The sequence below is a fragment of the Pongo pygmaeus genome, chromosome 1 (assembly GCF_028885625.2).
Source record: "Pongo pygmaeus isolate AG05252 chromosome 1, NHGRI_mPonPyg2-v2.0_pri, whole genome shotgun sequence".
In the NCBI taxonomy this organism is placed as follows: Eukaryota; Metazoa; Chordata; class Mammalia; order Primates; family Hominidae; genus Pongo; species Pongo pygmaeus.
The window spans coordinates 154,222,502-154,243,781 of NC_072373.2; the positions used below are offsets into that span (position 1 = coordinate 154,222,502).

At 37.5% G+C, this 21,280-nt stretch overlaps 1 protein-coding gene and 1 long non-coding RNA gene across 4 annotated transcripts in view; one reads left to right on the forward strand and one right to left on the reverse strand.

The window, feature by feature from the left end:
• The window catches only part of LOC134738508 (uncharacterized), a 158,708-nt gene that overhangs the window by 113,908 nt on the left and 23,520 nt on the right, over positions 1-21,280 (reverse strand). The window contains exons 4-5 of the long non-coding RNA XR_010124233.1: positions 12,691-13,054; positions 5,133-5,229 (exon numbers count right to left, since the gene is read on the reverse strand). This is a non-coding gene — a long non-coding RNA (uncharacterized LOC134738508). The remainder of the gene's footprint in view (positions 1-5,132; positions 5,230-12,690; positions 13,055-21,280) is intronic.
• Positions 6,239-21,280, forward strand: part of ASB17 (ankyrin repeat and SOCS box containing 17) — a 52,321-nt gene continuing 37,279 nt past the window's right edge. For all 3 annotated transcript variants that reach the window (XM_054448670.2, XM_054448660.2, XM_054448684.2), the window contains exon 1: positions 6,239-6,448. The gene's annotated coding sequence lies outside the window, so the exon portion shown is untranslated. The remainder of the gene's footprint in view (positions 6,449-21,280) is intronic.

A 21,280-nucleotide genomic window follows, 5' to 3' on the forward strand; every position in this document is an offset into this window, starting at 1 on the left:
CACATATTCTCACTCATAGGTGGGAATTGAACAATGAGAACACATGGACACAGGAAGGGGAACATCACACTTCGGGGACTGTTGTGGGGTGGGGGGAGGGGGGAGGGATAGCATTGAGAGATATACCTAATGCTAGATGACGAGTTGGTGGGTGCAGCGCACTAGCATGGCACATGTATACATATGTAACTTACCTGCACATTGCGCACATGTACCATAAAACCTAAAGTATAATAATAATAATAATAATAATAATAATTAAAAAAGATTAAAAAAAATCCCAATTAAATCTATCTTTCCCACTTTACAAAAACAAATATTTTATTATTTTGAAATAGAAATTTTTCCCAAAAAGAAGCTATTAATCTCCTTATTAAGTTGAAAAACATAAATAATCACCCTGTGTATTTTGATGGCACTTTATAAATCACAAGGGATTTTTCACAATACCTAATTTGTGTTTTGCAACAACATAATGAAGTAGTCATGGTAAGATACTGTTTTTTGTTTTGGAGTAAGGTAAAATTCAAATAGGTTAAAGAATTTGCTCAAGGTCACACATAAGGTAAGTAGCAGAGACAGTGCTTAAACCCCTGTCCTGACTCCAAATCCAGTTTTCTCTCACATCACACTGAAAAACTGACTTAAGTACATGGGAAAGTCAATTCAGTTTATCAGTGAATGAATGATCTGCAAGCCCAGCAGTATTTCCTAGCAAACCATAGTCATAAAAGTTCCATCCGGAACAAACTGCCCAATTCCAGAAATATAGGCCACATAAACATCACACCTAACCTGAAATTAGAAAGGAAAATTCACAACACTGCTGAATGATAGCCTAGTCTCACAAGGTGGCTTCCTTGACTTTATAAAGAACAGTACTTTCATTCATCATCATTATGCTGACTCATATTCTTATGTAAGAGATGGTGGCTATGGATATAAAAACAAAAAAGTTATTCTTTAAACAATTTTATCACGTTTTAATCTTATTTCAACTTTTTCAATTACTATAACTTTGAATCAATATAATCCTTATATTGAAAACTTATTACTTCCAGTTGAAAGAAACACTATTGAAAATTATAAAAGTATATGCCATAAACTGAATATTTGACCACTAGGAAAAACTGAATATTGAGAATGATTTTAGTGGTTTGGGATAAATCATAAAGGAGGTGATAAACAAGCTGGGGCAGTCGCAGGGGGAATTAAAGAGGAAGCAATCAGATATTGAAGGCAGAGGTGAGAATGAAAAGACCATGTGGAGAAGACAAAAAGCAAATTAATTTAGTTGGAGTAGAAAGGGACTTGGTAAGAGACCACAAAATATAAGGTGTTGTGGGACTACCACAACAGGCTAAGGATTTTAGATACTAATAGGCAACTGGGAATACCTGCTCCAAGGAGATAATGAAAATGATCAGAAGACTTAGCCGGCAGCTATTGATAGGATGAATATATGTTTAGGAAATCCAAGAATACAGTAATAAATGTCCTGAAATGACATTGAAAGTCAAGGAAGTATAAAATATATGAGTTGGATGGAAAAAAAATGGAGTGATCTGGTAGTCACCACCTTAATCAAAGATCAAACTTTGCTTCACTAATGCTGGGACAGTATGATGTCATGTAACTTCTGGTATGATGCAAAATATACTTCAATATAACCTATGAAGTAATCTTGTAAAAAATGCTACACTGAATTTAATGAAGTTAGATTACAAAAAATATAACAGATAACGCCAGGCATGGTGGCTCATGCCTGTAATCCCAGCACTTTGGGAGGCCGAGGTGGGCAGATCACTTCAGGTCAGGAGTTCAAGACCAGCCTAGCCAACATTGTGAAACCTCATCTCTACTAAAAATACAAACATCAGCCAGGAGTGGTGATGCATGCCTGTAGTCCCAGCTACCTGGGAGGCTAAGGACGGAGTGTGGCAGGCCAGTTCTCATTAATTCAGGCCTCCATTGCAACTGTCCCAGCACTGAGTAGCTAGGTTAAACATTAAAAGGTGATTGAGCCAGTGCCCTTTTACAAAGGCTGGAATATAACAAAGAGCCCACCAAGAGTTTTTCCGAGGCTTTTCCTGGGCCTTGAAGCATGACAAGATAACAAAGGAATTCCTAACGGAACCCTTTTAGGATTAAAGAAGTTTTATTGGGGGTCTGAAGAAACTCCCCAGGGCTCCACAAACAAGTTTATTGCGGTCTAAAGGAATGTCCCAAACCTTTATGATTTAGCAGGAGACAAGATAAAGGTAATCACCCCAGCACCTAGACCCATTTAGATTAAGTAAACTTACTGAGGCTCCAGAAGAAGGTCTTCAGGACCCAGACCTTAGTTATAGATAGATTAAAAGAAGTTAATCACTTATGTCTTTAGATTTACTGCACACTTACATGTAGACATATAGCTTATAAGGTATATAAGCTCTGGAAAACTTTGTAATTTTGAGTTGGTCTGGTGATAATTTCCAGGCCTTCTCCCTGTAGCCGGTTACAGAAATAAAAACTCTCTTCCTCCCCAGTTCATCTGCATCTTGTTATTGGGCCACAAGAAATAGCAGCCCGACCCTCAGTTTGGTACGGGAACAGGATGATCACTTGAACCTGAGGGGCGGAGGTTGTAGTGAGCCATAATTGCTGCCACTGCACTCCAGCCTGGGTGACAGCAGCCTGGGTGACAGAGTGAGACTCCATCTCAAGAAACAAAATAAAAAAAGAAAGAAGAAAGAAAGTATAAGAGATAAAGAAAGAAGTTAAATCTCAATATGAGGAAACAATTAGACAAATTCAGAATGCAGGATATTCCATAATCATCATGGAGTCAATATTATGAGAGGAGTTTGAAAACTGTTTCAAAATCCAAAGAGACAAAAAATTAAATGCAATTTGTGAATTTCTATTGGTTTTATATTTTTACAAAAACTCTAAAGACCTATCTTAGGACACTTGGGGAAAGTTGAATCCAGACTAGATACTAGATAATTTAGAGATGAGCTGGTGAATTTAGAAATTATGTGCTATAATATATTCACTTTCCAAAAGAGAAAACTAAAGACCCAGGGAGTTTAAATGTGTAATTTTGGATACAATTATACATTTAATTAACCATAGTGTCATGTTTAAACCCAGTTCATCTCATTCTATATACAATGCTCATTTCACTATTAGAGACAAATCCTATTTATATAAATCATGCCTATTATATAGGAAAATAAAAATAACTAACCATATAGTAAAGAAAGAAAGGTCACTTTTCGTTTATCTTTTACCAACGGAGTTCATTAACTTGCTTACTGAGTGCGTGAAGGTTGACTAGTTTTCCTAAGTAAGAGCACCAGCCTCTATCTTCTGCATACATATATTGCTCAAGTCTTCTTAATCCTTTAGAATTAAAGCCGTCTATTTTCCTGCTGGTGCAACAATTAAAACCACAACTAAGCAACCACAGCAGGAGGCACAAAAGATTCTATCTTGTCCCTCTTGATTATAAAATTGTATGCCACTTCCCAGAGAAATACAAATGTAATGAAATTCTGGAAGAAGAAAAGAGATGTACAGTATTTACAAACTTAAAACTTGCATGGCTTGGGTCCATTGTTGTCTTTCTATTTCCCTCCACAGCTGATATTCAGTCCTTTTCATTATCAAGAGAATGATCATTTGTCCATTGTCCATCGTATGATAGACTTACCCAAACTTAAGTAGATAAAAACAAAACAAAACAAACAAAAAAAACCTCTACCACTAAAAATCTCTCATTCTTTTTCATCTTATCAGGGAGCTGATCGGAGCTGCAGATATGCATGTCTGTTAGTTATTGGCTTGCGGTTTTGTTTGCTTACTTGCTGTAAGCTTTTGTTCCTCCATTTGTTTACAAGAAAATTGTTAGAAATTCACATACATGATCAATACCCATTTAAGCACTGAAATGATAACTGACAAAATTCAGTGATATTCCACAACAAAATAATCTTTTCATTTGACAAAATATTTTATTTTTAAACTAAAATTAGCTTTAAGAACGTATACCACACATTGATTTTACTTTATATCCTCTGCAAGACACTGCCTAGATAGTCAATAAATATTGGTATGGCAGACCTTTGATAATGGTTCATTCAACATCATTTTGTTATAACATTGATGAGAAAAAAAATCAGTTCCAAGCTGGGGCCACTGTCTGTGTGAAGTTTGCACATTCTCCCCATGTTTGCATGGGTATTCTCTGGGCACTCTAATTTCCTCCCACATGCCAAAGCTGTGCATGTGTGTGGAATTGGTGCATTTAAATGACGTCAGTCTGAATGAGCGTGGGGGTAAGTGCACCCTGTGATGGAAAGACATCCTGTCAGGATTGGCTCCCACCTTGTGCCCTGAGCTGCCAGGATAGGCTCTGGCCACCCAAGACCCTGAACTCTAATAAGCAAGTTGAAAAATGAATGAATGAATACAAATTATTGTCAAATAAAAATTCATAAAGTAGGTGGTAATCATACTGACACATGACAATAAATGGTGAGCTATGAAAGTGCACAGAGCACCCACCCTGTTTGTCAGTTAGTTTTTGAACTTCATGATAGTAGGAGATGTTTCTTGATTTAACAACCATGACTGCCATCACTTACTGATTCACCAAAAGCTGGGTAAATAATTATCTTGCTTGTGTTTATTAATCCTAAATGTATGAATAGTTCACATGTATTTCAATGCTTCATATTAAAAGTGTTTTGTGTCTTTATTTAAAAGTTTAGTGGCTCGATATGCTGGCTCATGCCTGTAATCCCAGCACTTTGGGAGGCCAGGAGTTTGAGATCAGCCTGGAAAACAGAAAGAGACCCCATCTCTACAAAAAAGAAAAAATTAAAAATTAGCTGGGCATGGTGGTGCACAACTGTAATCTTGGTTACTTAGGAGGCTGAGTTGGGAGGATCACTTGAGCCTGGGAGATTAAAACATAAAAAAATTTTATGTTTTTGTGATCAGAAATATGTCTTAGAAACTTAACTCTTTATATATATATATATATATCAGTCTATGGTAAAATTGGTTTTGTTATAAGTAGTTTCTTCTAAAGTTGCATAGGTTTCCAAGAGCCTTATCAAGGACATGAAATGAAGACTTACTGTATTTGGTTTCCAGCATCTATTCACGTAGTTATGCTAACCCACAGAGTGATGCACAAGACCAAATGATAAAGACTCACTTCTTTTTCCTCCTGGCCTGAAAATCAGGAAGGCATTGTTCATAATGTGATTTGGGCATTATGTAACTGGTATTTTCAGATACTGAGAGAGATTAAAAATTCTGTTCTAGTGAACAGTTTAATCTCCCCAATGAACTCTTACTGATTTCCATTGTAAAGCATTTCGTCCAATGGCTTTCATTACCTCTGTCTAGATGATCAGATTTTCAAAAATAACAGTTCACATTAATAACGTTTTACTCTAGTCCTTCTCCAATATATTTTAGTCAGTTGCTCCTTTTTCCCTTAAATGATTTGTAATGCAAATGAAAGAATCTGAGAAGTCACAAGTTGGATTCTGACCTCTTAAATTAACTTCATTAAAATAGCTCTAACTACAGAAAGGAGCAGACCTTCTTGCTTTGGGGGTGAAAAGAATCACAATCTCAAATGTCAGTTGCCTCAGGCAGGCACATCACATTGAGTTGCATTTAAAGATAGCTTCAAGCTAGCTTCACACTGAATTATAAAAGTCACTGAAGTCATCTCTTTTCATCTAAAGGAAAATAATTTTAGTATTATTTAACATTGGGAATAATGGTTCACGGATACATAGCAGCCTACTAATTTTACCCTTATATAAAACCAACTTTTCTCTGAAAAAATAAAAAGCCTATAAAGCTAGCTAATAAGTGATATAATTTGATATAATATCAGTGTATATATGAATTAACGTGATAAAAATGTAGAGACAATTCAGTAATTGTTTTAGTTGGCAGCAATGAAAATTTGTAGTTAATGATTATCTGATGAGGACAAGAAAACAGTTTTTTAAAGTCTAGAAGTATAAATCTGTGAAAACAAGTAAGGCCATCTCATAAAAAAAGTTTTAAAAGAAGGAGCTCTCTGGTAAAAGGAATTTGAGGAGATTACGTGTTTGAAATGCTTGTTCCCCGGTGCCGTAAAGAAATAGCACTTGAACATAAATTTAATTTACTCAGCAAGGCCATTTTTACTTCCTGCAGAAAGGGTATACTTGCCAGCAGTTTTGCCATGAGAGCATATTGAACAAAGGAGACAGGGTCATTTATGACCTGACGCATCCACCCTACTGCTGTGTCTGGTTTCCATTGGCTGGGAAAATGACCTCACATTCTGTATTTGTCCCGATTGGCAAGCAGCTTGGAACTTTTTAAAAGAGGCAAAGGCAGAGGAGAACAAAGGAAGGAGGAAGTAACTTGTGGAATGTTGAAAAAGGTAAAAACACCTTCAAATAATTAAGAGAAACAGGCTATATGACCTAATGTTTGCTTGAACCAGTATAAGCATGCCAGGGCAAATATTTAGGCTAAATTGTGGGAGTTAAGAACATTAAGTACATTGATTTCTTTATCATGGCTAGCAAATATTTAAGAATGTTAGCACAGGTCTTTGAATAAACTTTGCTTCTAAGAGAAGTTACTATTTATTCCTAATTAAATGGGGAGGAAAGTCTTTGAAAAGGAACCTGTACTTTACTTTTTACATTAAGAAAAACATATATTGGGTTGATCCAGCTAAAGATCCACAAAACATTCCTGGTTAGGCCAGTAATACCTTTTTACCATAAATTTTTCTAGCACTGATAGTGTTCCCAAAATATAGCACTTAGGCATTTGAGAAAACAGCAGAAGCTGGAAGACTACTCTCACCTTCCCCATTCCCTTCTTCCCTGAAACAGGCCATAAAAGCTAGGAAGGTCACTCTCTGGCCTTCTCCTTCCCTTCTAAAAGGGAATCAAAAGACTTTTTAAATTAATAAATAATATTTTACATATATATGGGGTACATGTGAGTATCTGTTACATGCATGGAATGTGAAATGATCAAGTAAGGGTATTTGGGGTATCCATCACCTTGAGTATTTATCATGTCTATGTGCTGAGAACATTTCAAATCCTCTTTTCTAACTATTGATACATTGTTGTTAACTATAGTCACCCTACTCTGCAATCGAACATTAGAATTTATATCTTCTATTAACTGTGTTGGTACTGATTGACCAACCTCTCTTCATCCCCTCTCCACTCCACCCACACATCCTTCCCACCTCTGGTATCTATCATTCTATTCTCTGCCTCCATAGATGAACTTCTTCAGCTTCTATATATGATAGATAACATGTGTCATTTGTCTTTTTGTGCTTGGCTAATTTCACTTGACCTAATGACCTTGAGTTCCATACAAATTGCTGCAAATGATATAATTTCATTATTTTTTATGGCCAAATAGTATTCAAGTATGTATATATATCACATTTTCTTTAACCATTCATCCATTGATGGACACTTAGTCTGATTACATCTTTGCTATTGTGAATAGTGCTGCAATAAACATGGGAGTGCAGGTATCACTTTGACATACTGATTTCTTTTCCTTTGGATAAATATCCAATAGTGAGATTGCTGATCAATGGGGGTTTTATTTTTAGACTTTTTAAATATATTTCCATAATGCTTTTCGTAGTGGCTGTCCTAATTTACATACCACCAGCAGTATGTGAGAGTTCCCTTTTCTCTCCATCTTTGCCAGCATCTATTATGTTTTATCTTTTTAATAGTAGCCATTCTACAACTAGGATAACATGCTATCTTACTGTGGTTTTGATTTGCATTTCCCTGATGGTTAGTGATGTTAAAAATTTCCACATACAGCTGTTGGCCATTTGTATATCTTCTTTTGGGAAATGTCCATTTGCATCCTTTTCCCACTTTTTAATTGAATTCGTTTTTTTAATTGTTGTTTTGAGTTTCTTGTATATTCAGATACTAACTTCCTTGTCAAATGAATGGTTTAAAAATATTTTCTCCCATTCAACAGGTTATCCCTTTACTCTGTTTATTGTCTTTGCTGTGCAGAAGATTTTTAGCTTAATATCTTAATATAGTTCTATTAGTTTTTCTTGTTTTGGTTTTTTTTGTTTGTTTTTTTGTCTGCGCTTTTGATCTTTTAGCCATGAGATCTTTGCCTATACTAATGTCCTGAAGTGATTACATTATGTTTTCTTCTAGCAGTTTTGTAGCTTCAGGTCTTATATTTAAGTCTTTCATCTATCTTGAGTTTATTTTTGTATACAGCAAAAGATAGGAGTCTGGTTTCATTTTTCTGCATGTGGATATCCAATTTCCCCAGCATCATTTATTGAAGAAGGAGTCCTTTTCCTGATGTATGTTCTTATAGCTTTAATTTAAAATCAGTTGATTGGGAGGCCAAGACAGGTGGATCACTTGAGGCCAGAAGTTCAAGACCAGCCTGGCCAACATGGCAAAACCCCATCTCTACTAAAAATACTAAAACATTAGCCAGGCATGGTGGTTCACGCCTGTAATTCCAGCTACTTGGGAGGCTAAGCTGGGAGAATCACTTGAACCCAGGAGGCGGAGGTTGCAGTGAGCCAAGATCACGCCACTGCACTCCAGCCTAGGTGACAGAGTGAGACCCTGTGGAAGAAGGAAGGAAGGAAGGAAGGAAGGAAGGAAGGAAGGAAGGAAGGAAGAGAAATCAACTGGCTATAAATATGTGGATATATTTCTAGATTATCTATTCTGTTCCATTAGTCTATGTGTCTGTTTTTATACCAATACCATGCTGTTTTGGTTACCATACCCTTGTAATATATTTTGAAGTCAGGTAGTGTGATGCCTCCAGCTTTGTTCTTTTGGTTCAGGATTGCTTTGGCTATTTGGGCTTTTTTGTTATTGTTCCATACAAATTTTTAGGAGTTTTTTTTTTAATTCTGTGAAAAATGAAATTGGTGTTTTGATAGGGATTGCATTGCATTTTTAGATTGCTTTGAGTAGTATGGTTCTTTTAATATTAGTTCTTTTGACCCATGAGCATGGGATGTCTTTCCATTTGTTTGCATTCTCTATAATTTCTTTCATCATTGTTTGTCTTGTTATTGATTTCTAGTTTTATTCCAATGTGGTCTAAGAAGATAGTTAATATGATTTTAGTCATTTAAAATTTGTTGAGACTTGTTGTGTGTGCTAATATATGCTCTATCTTGGAGAATGTTTGATGTACTGATGAGGAGAATGTATGTTCCGTAGCTGCTGGATGAAATGTTCTGTAAAACTCTGTCAGGCCCATTTAGTCTAATGTGCAATTTAAATCTAATGTTTCTTTGTTAATTGTCTGCCTAGATGATCTGTCTAATGCTGAGAGTCAGGTGTTGAAGTCTCCAATTTCATTTTCTTGAAGTCTATCTCTCCCTTTAAATCTAATAAGATTTGCTTTATATGTCTGGGTGCCCCAGTGTTGGGTGCATATATGTTTATAATTATTATATCTTCTTGTAGAATTAATCCCTTTATCATTATATAATGACCCCTTTTGTCTCTTTTTACTGTTTTGACAGTCTGTTTTATCTGATATAAGTATAGCTACTTGTGCTTGCTTTTGTTTCCATTTGCATGGAAAATCTTTTCCATCCCTTTACTTTCAGTCTTTATGTATTTTTACAAATGAAATGATTTCCTTGTAGGCAGCATACAGTAGGGTCATGTTTTATTGTCCATTCAGCCAGTCTGTATTTTCTAAATGGAAAGTTTAATCTGTTTACATTCAAGGTTATTATTTATATGTGGTGGCTTATTTCTGCCATGTTATTGATTTCTGATTGTTTTGTATATTCTCTCTCTCTCTCACTATTTATTGTTGTGGTTTGGTGGTTTTATATAGTGGCAACATTTGAGTCTTTTCTCTTCCCTGTTTGTGTGTTTGCTCTATGAGTAGGTTTCATATTTTCATGTGCTTCCATGATGATAGATATTATGCTTTCACTTCCAGGTGTAGGATTCCTTAAGCATTTCTTGTAGTTCTTGTCTAGTGGTGATGAATTCCCTCAGCTTTTGCTTGTCTAGGGAAGACTTTATTTCTGCTTCATTTATGAAGGCTAACTTTGCTGAGTATAGTATCTGTGACTGGCAGAAGTTTTTTTCAGTATTTTGAATATATCATTCTATTTTCTCCTGGTCTGTAAGATTTCTGCTGAGAAATCTACTGTTAGTCTGATGGGGGTTCCTTCATAAGTGACTAGATGTTTTCTCTTGCTGTTTTAGAATGCTCTCTGTGTTTTGACTTTAGACATTTTGGCTATAATGTGCAGTGGAGAATCTCAGAGCAACCTGTATCTGCATGTCTAAATCCCTTGCTACATTTGGGAAGTTTTCATCTATTACTTAATTAAATACATTTTCTTTTTTTTATTTATTTTTTCTTTGAGACAGGGTCTCACTCTGTCACCCAGGCTGGAGTACAGTGGTGTGATCTTGACTCACTGCAACCTACACCTCCTAGGCTCAAGCAATCCTCCCATCTCGGCCTCCTGAGTAGCTGGGACTACAGGTGTGTGCCACCAAGCCCAGCTGACTTTTTTTTTTAGAGAGAGGGTTTTTCCATGTTGCTCAGGTTGGTCTCAAATTCCTGGGCTCAAGCAGTCCACCCACCTTTGCCTCCCAAAGTGCTGGGATTACAGGTGTGAGCCACCACACCTGGCCTAAATAGGTTTTCTATCCCTTTTGTTTTTCTCTTTGCCTTCTGGGACTCCAAAATTTTGACTAACTGGCCACTTTATGGACTTCCATATGTCAGGAAGTCTTTGCCCATTCTTTTTTTTTTCTTTATTTTTATTTGACTGGGTCATTTCAAAACACCTGTCTTCAAGTTTGAGATTTTTCTTTTGCTTGATCTAGTCTATTGTGGATGCTTTCAAATGTATTTTGTATTTCATTCATGAGTCCTTTATTTACAGAATTTCTGTTTGGCTCTTTTTTATGGTATCTATCTCTTTGATAAATTTCTTATTCATATCTTGAATTGTTTTTCTTATTATTTTTCAGCATTCTCTTGTATTCCACTGAGCTTCCTCAAAAATCAATATTTTGAATTTTTCTGAGAGTTTGTAAATTTATTTTTGACTGGAATTTGTTGCTGGAGAATTCTTGTGTTCCTTTGGAGGTGTCACATTTACTTGCTTTTTAATGTTTTCTGTGTCCTTATATTGATATCTGTGCAACTGGTCTAATGGTCGCTTCTTCCAATTTTTTGAATTTGCTTTTGTAGGGGCGGACCGTTTCCTGATGATATATCTGTAGTGTTGGGTAGGGCACTTTGGCTATAATTCTGGGTGCCTGCAGTACTGTAGTCTTGGTATGATTCTTTGGCTGTAAACAGTATTAGTTGAGTCTGATTTCCTTGATGGCTTAGAGTGTGGTTATTAGTAGAGGCTGTGATGAAGTTTTGCTGGGAATGGGGATACCAGGTGTGCCAGTCTTCAGGTCCCAGTGATGGTAGCAGTGGGTTGAGCATGTCTGCCTTTGGTGCCCTAGTGTGGTGTATGCTGGCACCAGTAATAGCAGGTCCAGCCAGGCTGATTCTCAGGCCTATATGCATCTTGCTCAGATGCCAGTGGTGGCAGCAGTGGGCCAAACAAATGGATAGGTTCTCAGGCCTCTGGATAGCAGGCATGGCATGAGCAATGGTGGCAGCAGTGGCAGGAAAACCCTCTGCATCCCAAGTGGTGCACATTGGTCTTAATGGTGACTGCAATGAGCTGGGCAGGCTAGTTTCCAGGCCTGCAAATGACACATGAAGATAAGTTCCAGCTGTGATGGTAGCAGCAGGGTGGGTGGGTCCAACCTCAACACCTCTAGAGAAGTACTCAGGTACCAACAGTGGTGGCCCGGGCTGTATAATTCCCCAGGCCCCGGGACTGTGTGCTCTAACACTGAGGGGTTAGGGTGTGAAGCTATGCAAGGCAGACTTGTCTTCAGGCCTCTCAATGGTGTATACAGACACTGACTGTGGTGGGCAGGGGCGGGGTGATTCCCCAGGCCCCTGGCAGAGTACTCAGGGATGCAATACAGCCTTGAAACTAAGGAGGCCAGGGTTGCTTCAGTGGCATCAGCTGTACACAGGGGAGTGAGAAACTGCTTCACTCGTACTTCAGCCCTAACAGCATCAGCCCATGCTTGACTTGCACTTTATCTCCAGTAATGGCAGCTTGTGTTCCACACATGCTTTAGTCCACATGCAGCAGTCCACAGCAGTAACAACCATAGGCAGGAAACTCTATCTGGGCATGTGAAAGTGCACAGTGGCTTCACTGCTGGAGGCAGTTGCAGCCTGTGGCCTGCCCTTTGGCCCTAGCATCAGATCTAGCTCCAGCAGTGGTTGCATGCAAAGGATGTCAGTGAGGCTCCAGGGATATGTAAATGCAGGTGCTGCTAAGCCTCAGGGTGAGGTGCAGTCTGTTGGCATTGGGATCTTAAAATAGCACCTTGCTGTAGCTGCTTAGGTCTCTGGGAGCGTGTGGGACCCAGGAGCAGTGCCATTGTGTGGTCTCCAGGCAGCTCCTTATGTTAGTTTCAAGGCCTGCAAGAGTTGAGGCCCTCTCCCATGGCTAAGATTGCAGGAGTTCATGGTGGGAATGGAGCCCACTGGGGGTCTCTCACTTACCTTTCCCTGCACTGGGGAGTCTCTCCTGGCTCCCAGCTGATCCTGGTCAAGCAGGTTGCCTCTCTTTCTTATTCTTCCTTGCTTTAGGTGTTTCCTGTCACTTCTCCATTGAATTCCAGTGTTCTCTCCTGGATGATCTATTCGAAGTGTGATTATCTACTCACTATTTAGGTTCTCCTTTGTGGAGGAGGTGAGTAGGAGATGTCTCTGGTCAGCTGTCTTGAAGCCCCTCGGCAGCTGAGTTCAATAGTTGCTCTAAAGAGAAGTAGGCATCAGTGGCCTTTTACATGTAGAGATTATTTATTTAGCCGTTTTTAAAAAGTCTTGAACTCCAAAGGTTTAAGACTACTTCCAATCTAAGTATCTAAAGAAAAAAAAAGTCAAGACAGAAGGCAAATAAGAAAGGACAATAATCACAACTGCTGGGTGGTACTATTGTTCTGAAAGTATTTGAGCTATTTTTTAGCATTAACAGCAGCCTAAGTCATCTCTGAATATTTATTTCTGAAGGCTCTCATGTCACATAAAACTTACATTAAATAACCAGAATCTACAAGGAACTTAAACAAATTTACAAAAAAAAAAAAAAAAAACCAACCCCTTTAAAAAGTGGGCAAAGGACATAAACAGACACTTCTCAAAAGAAGACATACATGTGACCAACAAACATATGAGAAAAGCTCAACATCATTGATCATTAGAGAAATGAAAATCAAAACCACAATGAGATATCACCTCACGCCAGTAAGAATGGCAATTATTAAAAAGTCAAAAAGCAACAGATGCTGGCAAGGCTGTGGAGAAAAAGGACACTTTTACACTGTTGGTAGGAGTGTAAATTAGTTCAACCATTGTGGAGGACAGTGTGGCTATTCCTCAAAGACCTAGAGGCAGAAATACCATTTGACCCAGAAATCTCTTTACTGGGTATATACCCAAAGGAATATAAATCATTCTATTATAAAGATACATGCATGTGTATGTTCATTGCAGCACTATTCACAATAGCAAAGTCATGGAATCAACCTAAATGCCATCAATGATAGGCAGGATAAAGAAAATGTGGTACATATACACCATGGAATACCACACAGCCATAAAAAGGAGCAAGAACATGTCCTTTGCAGGGACATGGATGGAGTTGGAAGCCATTATCCTCAGCAAACTAACACAAGAACAGAAAACCAAAACCATATGTTCTCACTTATAAGTGGGAGCTGAATGATGAGATCACATGGACACATGGTGGGGAACAACACACGCTGGGCACCTGTTAGGGTGGAGGGAGAAGGAAGAGCATCAAGAAGAATAGCTAATGGATGCTGGGCTTAATACCTGGGTGATGGGATGATCTGTGCAGTAATCTACCATGGCACACGTTTACCTATATAACAAACCTGCACATCCTGCAAATGTATCCCTGAACTTAAAATAAAAGTTGAAAAAAAAACATATTAAATAAATTTCTATGCTTTTCTCTTGTTAATCATCTCTTTTCTTCTTTTTTCTTTTTTTTTTTTTTTTTTTTTTTTGAGACAGAGTCTCGCTCTGTTGCCCAGGCTGAAGTGCAGTGGCGCTATGTCGGCTCACTGCAAGCTCCTTCTCCTGGGTTCACACCATTCTCCTGCCTCAGCCTCCCTAGTAGCTGGGACTACAGGCACCCGCCACCACGCCCAGCTAATTTTTTGTATTTTTAGTGGAGATGGGGTTTCACCATCTTAGCCAGGATGGTCTCTATCTCCTCACCTCGCGATCCGCCCGCCTTGGCTTCCCAAAGTGCTGGGATTACAGGCGTGAGCCACCGTGCCCGGTCGCTAAGCTCATAATAGTAAAACAGCAAGAGAAGAAGAGGGCATAGAAGTCCCTTTAAGCATGCCGTTTTCAGCTGGCTGAGAGTGGCTACCCAAAGCACTTTGTGAAGAATTCTTAAGCTTACTGTATGCTCAGCAGGAAATAGTGCCTCACAATCAAACATCTGCCATGGAAAAGGAAGATCCTTTGGTACATTGCAGACATTTCCTTCAAAGGCAATAGCAAGGCAAAGAAGCCCCCAGCAACAATTATTTAACACCAACTTGAAATTTTTAGACAGTATAATAAGGCAGGAAACAAAATGTGAACTGTAACTATTGTACTCAGAGTCAAAATTATTTGTATTTTTAGATGATACTCCTTTCTAACTAAAAATGGAATAAAAAAAACTGAAATTAAAAAGATTAATAAGAGAGCCCAGTAAGATTTCTGATAATAAAGTAAGTATTCAAAATTCAAGAGTTTTCCTATATTCCTATAATAACCAGTTAGAAAACATAATGGAAAAATCCCACTCAGAATACAAACAAAATATATAAAATACATAGGAATAAGTGTATTATGAAATGTATTGAGGTCCTATATGAAGAAAACAATGAAACTTTGAGTGATCTAAAAGGGACTTAAATAAATGAATGACCATCTCAAGTTTCCAGATGAAAAGATTCAATATTTAAAAAAATTTATTCTCCTCATATTAATTCATAAAACAAGTACAGTTCCTATCAAATATAGGAGAACTCAACCATGATATAAAAACAACTTAAAAATCTAAATCATAGAGGAGGATAAACTTGAACTGGCAATTATTAAAAGATAACAGAAAACTAGAAAATTGTTTTGTGAAGTATTGACCCAAAAAGACATAGATAAATGTAATGATTAGAAAGCCCAGAAATATTTATTTATGAGATTGATATACATGGTATATAATAAAGGAAGTGTTTTTGTGATCAAAGTATGACTCAGGTGATTTTGTTGGATATAAAGTTGGGTCTCTTCTTCATGGAAAACCAAAAATTAATGTCAAAATCATTGAAAATAACTAAATATGTAAAATAAAAATATATCAAATCTAGGTGTTGATACAGATTAATATTTATATAATCTTGAGAGATGGTGAGAATGGACTTCCTAAGCATAAAAAAAATAACAATGAGAAACACCAATGGACTAAACTTCAGAACACTTTAACAAGTATATAAACACACATATATCTCTCTTTTTTCTTTCTTCTTTTTCTGAGACAGAGTCTTGCTCTGTCACCCAGGCTGGAGTGCAGTGGCGTGATCTTGGCTCACTGCAACCTCTGCCTCCCAGATTCAAGTGATTCTTCTGCCTCAGCCTCCCGAGTAGCTGGGACTACAGGCACCTGCCACCATGCCCGACTAATATTTTTTGTATTTTTCATAGAGATGGGGTTTCACCATGTTGGCTGGCTGGTCTCGAACTCCTGAGCTCAGATGATCCACTCACCTCAGCCTCCCAAAGTGCTGAGATTACAGGCGTGAGCCACCATGCCCAGCCCACATATATATCTCAAAATAATTTTTTTAATTAAACTAAATTTTACAATACATGTGACTAACAAAGAATGGACATCCTGACAAATTGATTTAAAAAATAATAAGACACATATTTTAATAAAGAAAGAAAGAGTAATAGTAGGTATTACTAATTCACAAAACAATAAATTTATTGATATTTATTTTTATTTTTATTTCAATAAGTTTTGGGGGAACAGGTGGTGTTTGGTTACATTAATAAGTTCTTTAGTGGTGATTTCTGAGATTTTGGTGCACCCATCACCCAAGCAGTGTACACTGTACCCAAAGTGTAGTATTTTATGCCTCACCCCCCTCCCACCCTTTCCCCTGAGTCTCCAAAGTCCACTGTACTATTCTTATGCCTTTGCATCCTCATAGCGTAGGTCCCACTTAAGAGTGAGAACATACAATGTTTGGTTTTCCATCCTGAGCTACTCCTCTCAGAATAATGGTCTCCAGTTCCATCCAGGTTGCTGTGAATGCCACTATTTCATTCCTTTTTATGGCTGAGTAGTATTCCATGGTATACATACCACAATTTCTTTATCCACTAGTTGATTAATCAGCTTTTGGGCTGATTCTATATTTTTGCAATTGTGAATTATGCTGCTATAAACATGTGTGTGCAAGTATCTTTTTTGTATAATAACTTCTTTTCCTCTGGGTATATACCCAGTAGTGGGATTGCTGGATGGTAGTTCTACTTTTAGTTCTTTAAGGAATCTCCACACTGTTTTCATAGTGTTTGTGCAGTTTACATTCCCACCATGGAGTGTAAAATGTTCCCTTTTCACCACATGCACACCAACATCTATTAATTTTTATTTTTTGATTATGGCCATTCTTGCAGGAGTAAGGTGGTGTCTCATTGTGGTTTTGATTTGCAACAAAACAATAAATTTAAATTGCCAACAAACATATGAACAATATTGCTTCACTAGTACTCAAATTAACACTGAAAAAAATTCACCATTTTCTCTATCACATTAGTTAAGCTTTAAGAAAATTTTAATGCCCAGAGTTGGTTAGGTTTTAGTGTAAAGGTACCCTCATAAATTGCTAATAGGATTATATATCGGTAAAAATCTTTTTGGATGGTTCACTAGACAGAATAATGTTTCTCCAAAATATCCACATCTTAATCTCCAGACCCTAAGAATATGTTGATCACTTGACAAAGGGGATTTTGCTGATGTGATTAAGACTCTTGAGATGGGGGGATTATCCTGGATTAGCCATATCGATGTGGGCTCAATGTAATCACAGCGATGCTTACAAAGGAAAGATGGAGGCAGGAACGTCAGTTAGACAAGGAGATGAAATGATGGAGGAAGCAGAGGTGAGAAAGAGAGAGAGGAAAGAGATTTGAAGATGCTACACTATTGTCTTTAAAGATGGAGGAAGGGACTATAAACCAAGAAATGCAGGCCGCCACTAAAACCTAAAAACCAAAAGGAGAATAATGATGTAAGAATGATTTTATGGTACGTGTGCGCAATGTGTAGGTAAGTTACATATGTATACATGTGCCATGCTGGTGCGCTGCACCCACCAACTCGTCATCTAGCATTAGGTATATCTCCCAATGCTATCCCTCCCCCCTCCCCCCACCCCACAACAGTCCCCAGAGTGTGATGTTCCCCTTCCTGTGTCCATGTGTTCTCATTGTTCAATTCCCACCTATGAGTGAGAATATGCGGTGTTTGGTTTTTTGTTCTTGCGATAGTTTACTGAGAATGATGATTTCCAATTTCATCCATGTCCCTACAAAGGACGTGAACTCATCATTTTTTATGGCTGCATAGTATTCCATGGTGTATATGTGCCACATTTTCTTAATCCAGTCTATCATTGTTGGACATTTGGGTTGGTTCCAAGTCTAAAACCTAAAGTATAATAATAATAATAATAATAATAATAATAATAATAATAAAAGAAAAAAAAATTAAAAAAAAAAAGAAATTTAAATGGCCAATAAATTTATGAAAAAAGCTAAAAAAAAAAAAAAAAGAAATTTAAATGGCCAATAAATTTATGAAAAAAGGTAAAAAAAAAAATAAATAAGTCTTTAAACTTATTGGTAAAGAACATCTTTAAAAAACATTTTATATGCTTGTATACAGAATTCACAGAATGGTAAACAGTCCAATTCACTGTAATAAGTCAGCTCACAATACATCTTTGAAGTAACATACTTTGATTCATCTTTTAAATGTGGATGTATAAACTCCTCACATTATGGCTTAGAACACAAGGGCAAGGGACATCTTTAAAAAGCATGTTTTAAACATGTGGTTAAAAAGTTCATTGTGTTAAACAGTTCAATTCATTTTAATAAAGTGCTTCACAATGCATCTTTGAAGTAACATGCCCAGATTCATATTTTCAGTGTGTATATATATATAAAATCCCTCACAATAAGGCAATAAACTAAATGATAAGGAACATCTTTTAAAAAAAAAAAAAAAAAAAGATGTAAGAATGAAAATGTATTCCACAGACCTTATCAACCATTTATTCCCCAGCGCCTGCAGTAGTAATGCAGCCCTGCTAACCTACAGAACTGTTAAGAACGTAAATTTCTCTGCCCAGCCCCACCACTGTCTCGGAAGTGAGGAGCGGCTCTGTCCGCCCCCGCACCGTCTGGGAAGTGAGGCGCGCCTCTGCCGGCCGTTGCCCTGTTTGGAAAGTTAGGAGCTCCTCTGCCTGGCCCCCCCACCGTCTGGGATGTGAGGAGCGCCTCTGCCGGCCCGCCGACCCCTGAGGGAAATGAGGGGCGCCTCTGCCTGGCCCGCCGTCCCGTGCGGGAAATGAGGAGCGCCTCTGCCCGGCCTCCCCACTGCCCACCGTCTGGGAAGTGAGGAGCCACTCTGCCCGGCCACTGTGCAACCAACCCTCCAAGTGTGAAGTGGCAACCTTGTGTGTGATCTTTCTGCCCTCCCCAAGTTTGCATTTTTGACATTAAAGTTTACTTTTAAATTAAAAGTTTCAAATTGCAGAATATAAAAAAGAACATAAATTTATATTGTTTAAAATCACTAAGTTTGTGGTAACTTGTTTTTGTTTTGTTTGAGACAGTGTCTCACTCTGTTACCCAGGTTGAGTGCAGTGGCGCAATCTTGGCTCACTGCAACCTCCACCTCCCCTGTTGAAGCGATTCTCATGCCTCTGCCTCCAGAGCAGCTGGGATTACAGGCGTGGGCCACCACACCCGCCTAATTGTTGTATTCTTAGTAGAGACGGGTTTTCGCCATGTTGGACAGGTTGGCCACAAACTCCTGGCCTCAAGTGATCCGCCTGCCTCGGCCTCACAAAGTGCTGGGATTACAGGCATGAGCCACCGCACCTGGCCAGTTTGTGGTAATTTGTTATAGCAGCAATAGAAAATTCACACAGAAAGCAATTAGACAATTTTCAAATTATACCTGTTCTATGACGCAGCAACTTTATTTCTAGAAGATGTTATCAGAGAGAATACAAAATAGCTAAGTAAAAATAGGTTCACTGCAACATTGAATAGTACTTAACAATTGAAAGTTACCTAAATTCGAAATAGGGGATTTATTAAATAAATTTGTTGGATATATTAAATATATTTATTAAATACATTATAAAAATACAACAGCAATAAAAAAAAACAACGCTGCTCGAAAATATTTAGAGAAATGGGGAAATGGCCATGATAAGCTTTCTTCTTAAAGGTAGTTTACAAAACAGTATTACATGTAGTATAATACTAATTTTTAAAAAGATATATATCTCACTATATTCAAAATGTTTATGGTAATCTCTAGGTAGTGAGATTATTTATAGGTGATTTTCCTGTATACTTTAGTAAAGACTAATTTTATAATCAACAAGAGTTATAAATGTATAATTATATACATATTTGCTAAAAAAAAGCCTATGTAATATAAATATGTTTATAAATAGCAATATCAGTTATTACAAGTGTAAAATAGCCTCAAAATATAATTGTGTTTTCTGCCACAATAAACAATCCTAGATTCTCTAATATTTGGAGATTCATTTACATCAGCTCTACCTGTGTAAGCAGAACCCTCCAGTGGTGCTTGCCTGGTCTCACCTACTATCCCTTAATTCAATTTCCAATTTTGGGAGCCCTGTCAATCATGAAAGTTACCCGAAAATAACAAATGACCAAGTTTGCCAAGCCACTAGCCTTAACATTGTGTGCCATATTAAGTCATCTGACTTTCTACTATTTTAAAGTACATTGGCTTTGCAAATTGTTGAGTTGGTTTTTTGTTTGTTTGCTTTTTTTTCTGATACTCAAAGACCATTTTTATTTTATATTTGGGCCAGGTGCAGTGGCTCGCACCTGTAATCCTCGTACTTTGGGAGGCCAAGGCAAGAAAATAGCTTGAGCCCAAGAGTTTAAGACCAGCCTGGACAACATAGTGAAACTCTGTCTCTAAAAAGAAAAAAAAAGTTTACATTTATGTTCTGGATAAATCAGAATACCACCAATTAAATGAAAATTGTTACACACACACACACACACACACAGCGTCATGCACTGAACAATATTTTAGTCAAAAATAGACCATATATATGATGGTAGTCCCATAAGATAATAATAGGGCTGAAAACTTCCTATTGTGACATTGTAGCCATCATAACATCATAGTGTGATGTATTACTCACATGTTTGTGGTGATGTTGGTGTAAACAAACCTACTATGCTGCCAGTTTTATAGAAGTGTAGCTCATACAATTCTGTACAGTATATAATAGTTGATAATGATAATAAATGACTACATTACCAGCTTATGTATTTACTACACTATACTTTTTATCATTTAGAGTGTACTCCTTCTACTTTTCTTAAAAAGGCAACTGTAAGCAGTCTCACACAGGTCCTTCAGAAGCTATTCTAGAAGAAGGTACTGTTATCATAGATGACAGCTTCATTTGTGTTACTACTCCTGAACACCCTCCGATAGGACAAGATATGGAGGTGTAGATTGCCCTACCCTGTATGAGTGGGTGTCTTCCAATCCTCCGGAGCCCTAAATAGAACAAAAAGAAGTAAGGGAGAATATGCTTTCTCTGCTTGTTTTTGAGCTGGAATGTCAGTCTTCTGCATTCAGTCTGGAACTATACCACCAGCCACTCTTCTGGGTCTCCAGTTTGCTGACAGAAGATCATGGGATTTCTCAGTCTTCAAAATCACATGAGCCAATGTCTTATAAATCTCTTTTTCTGTG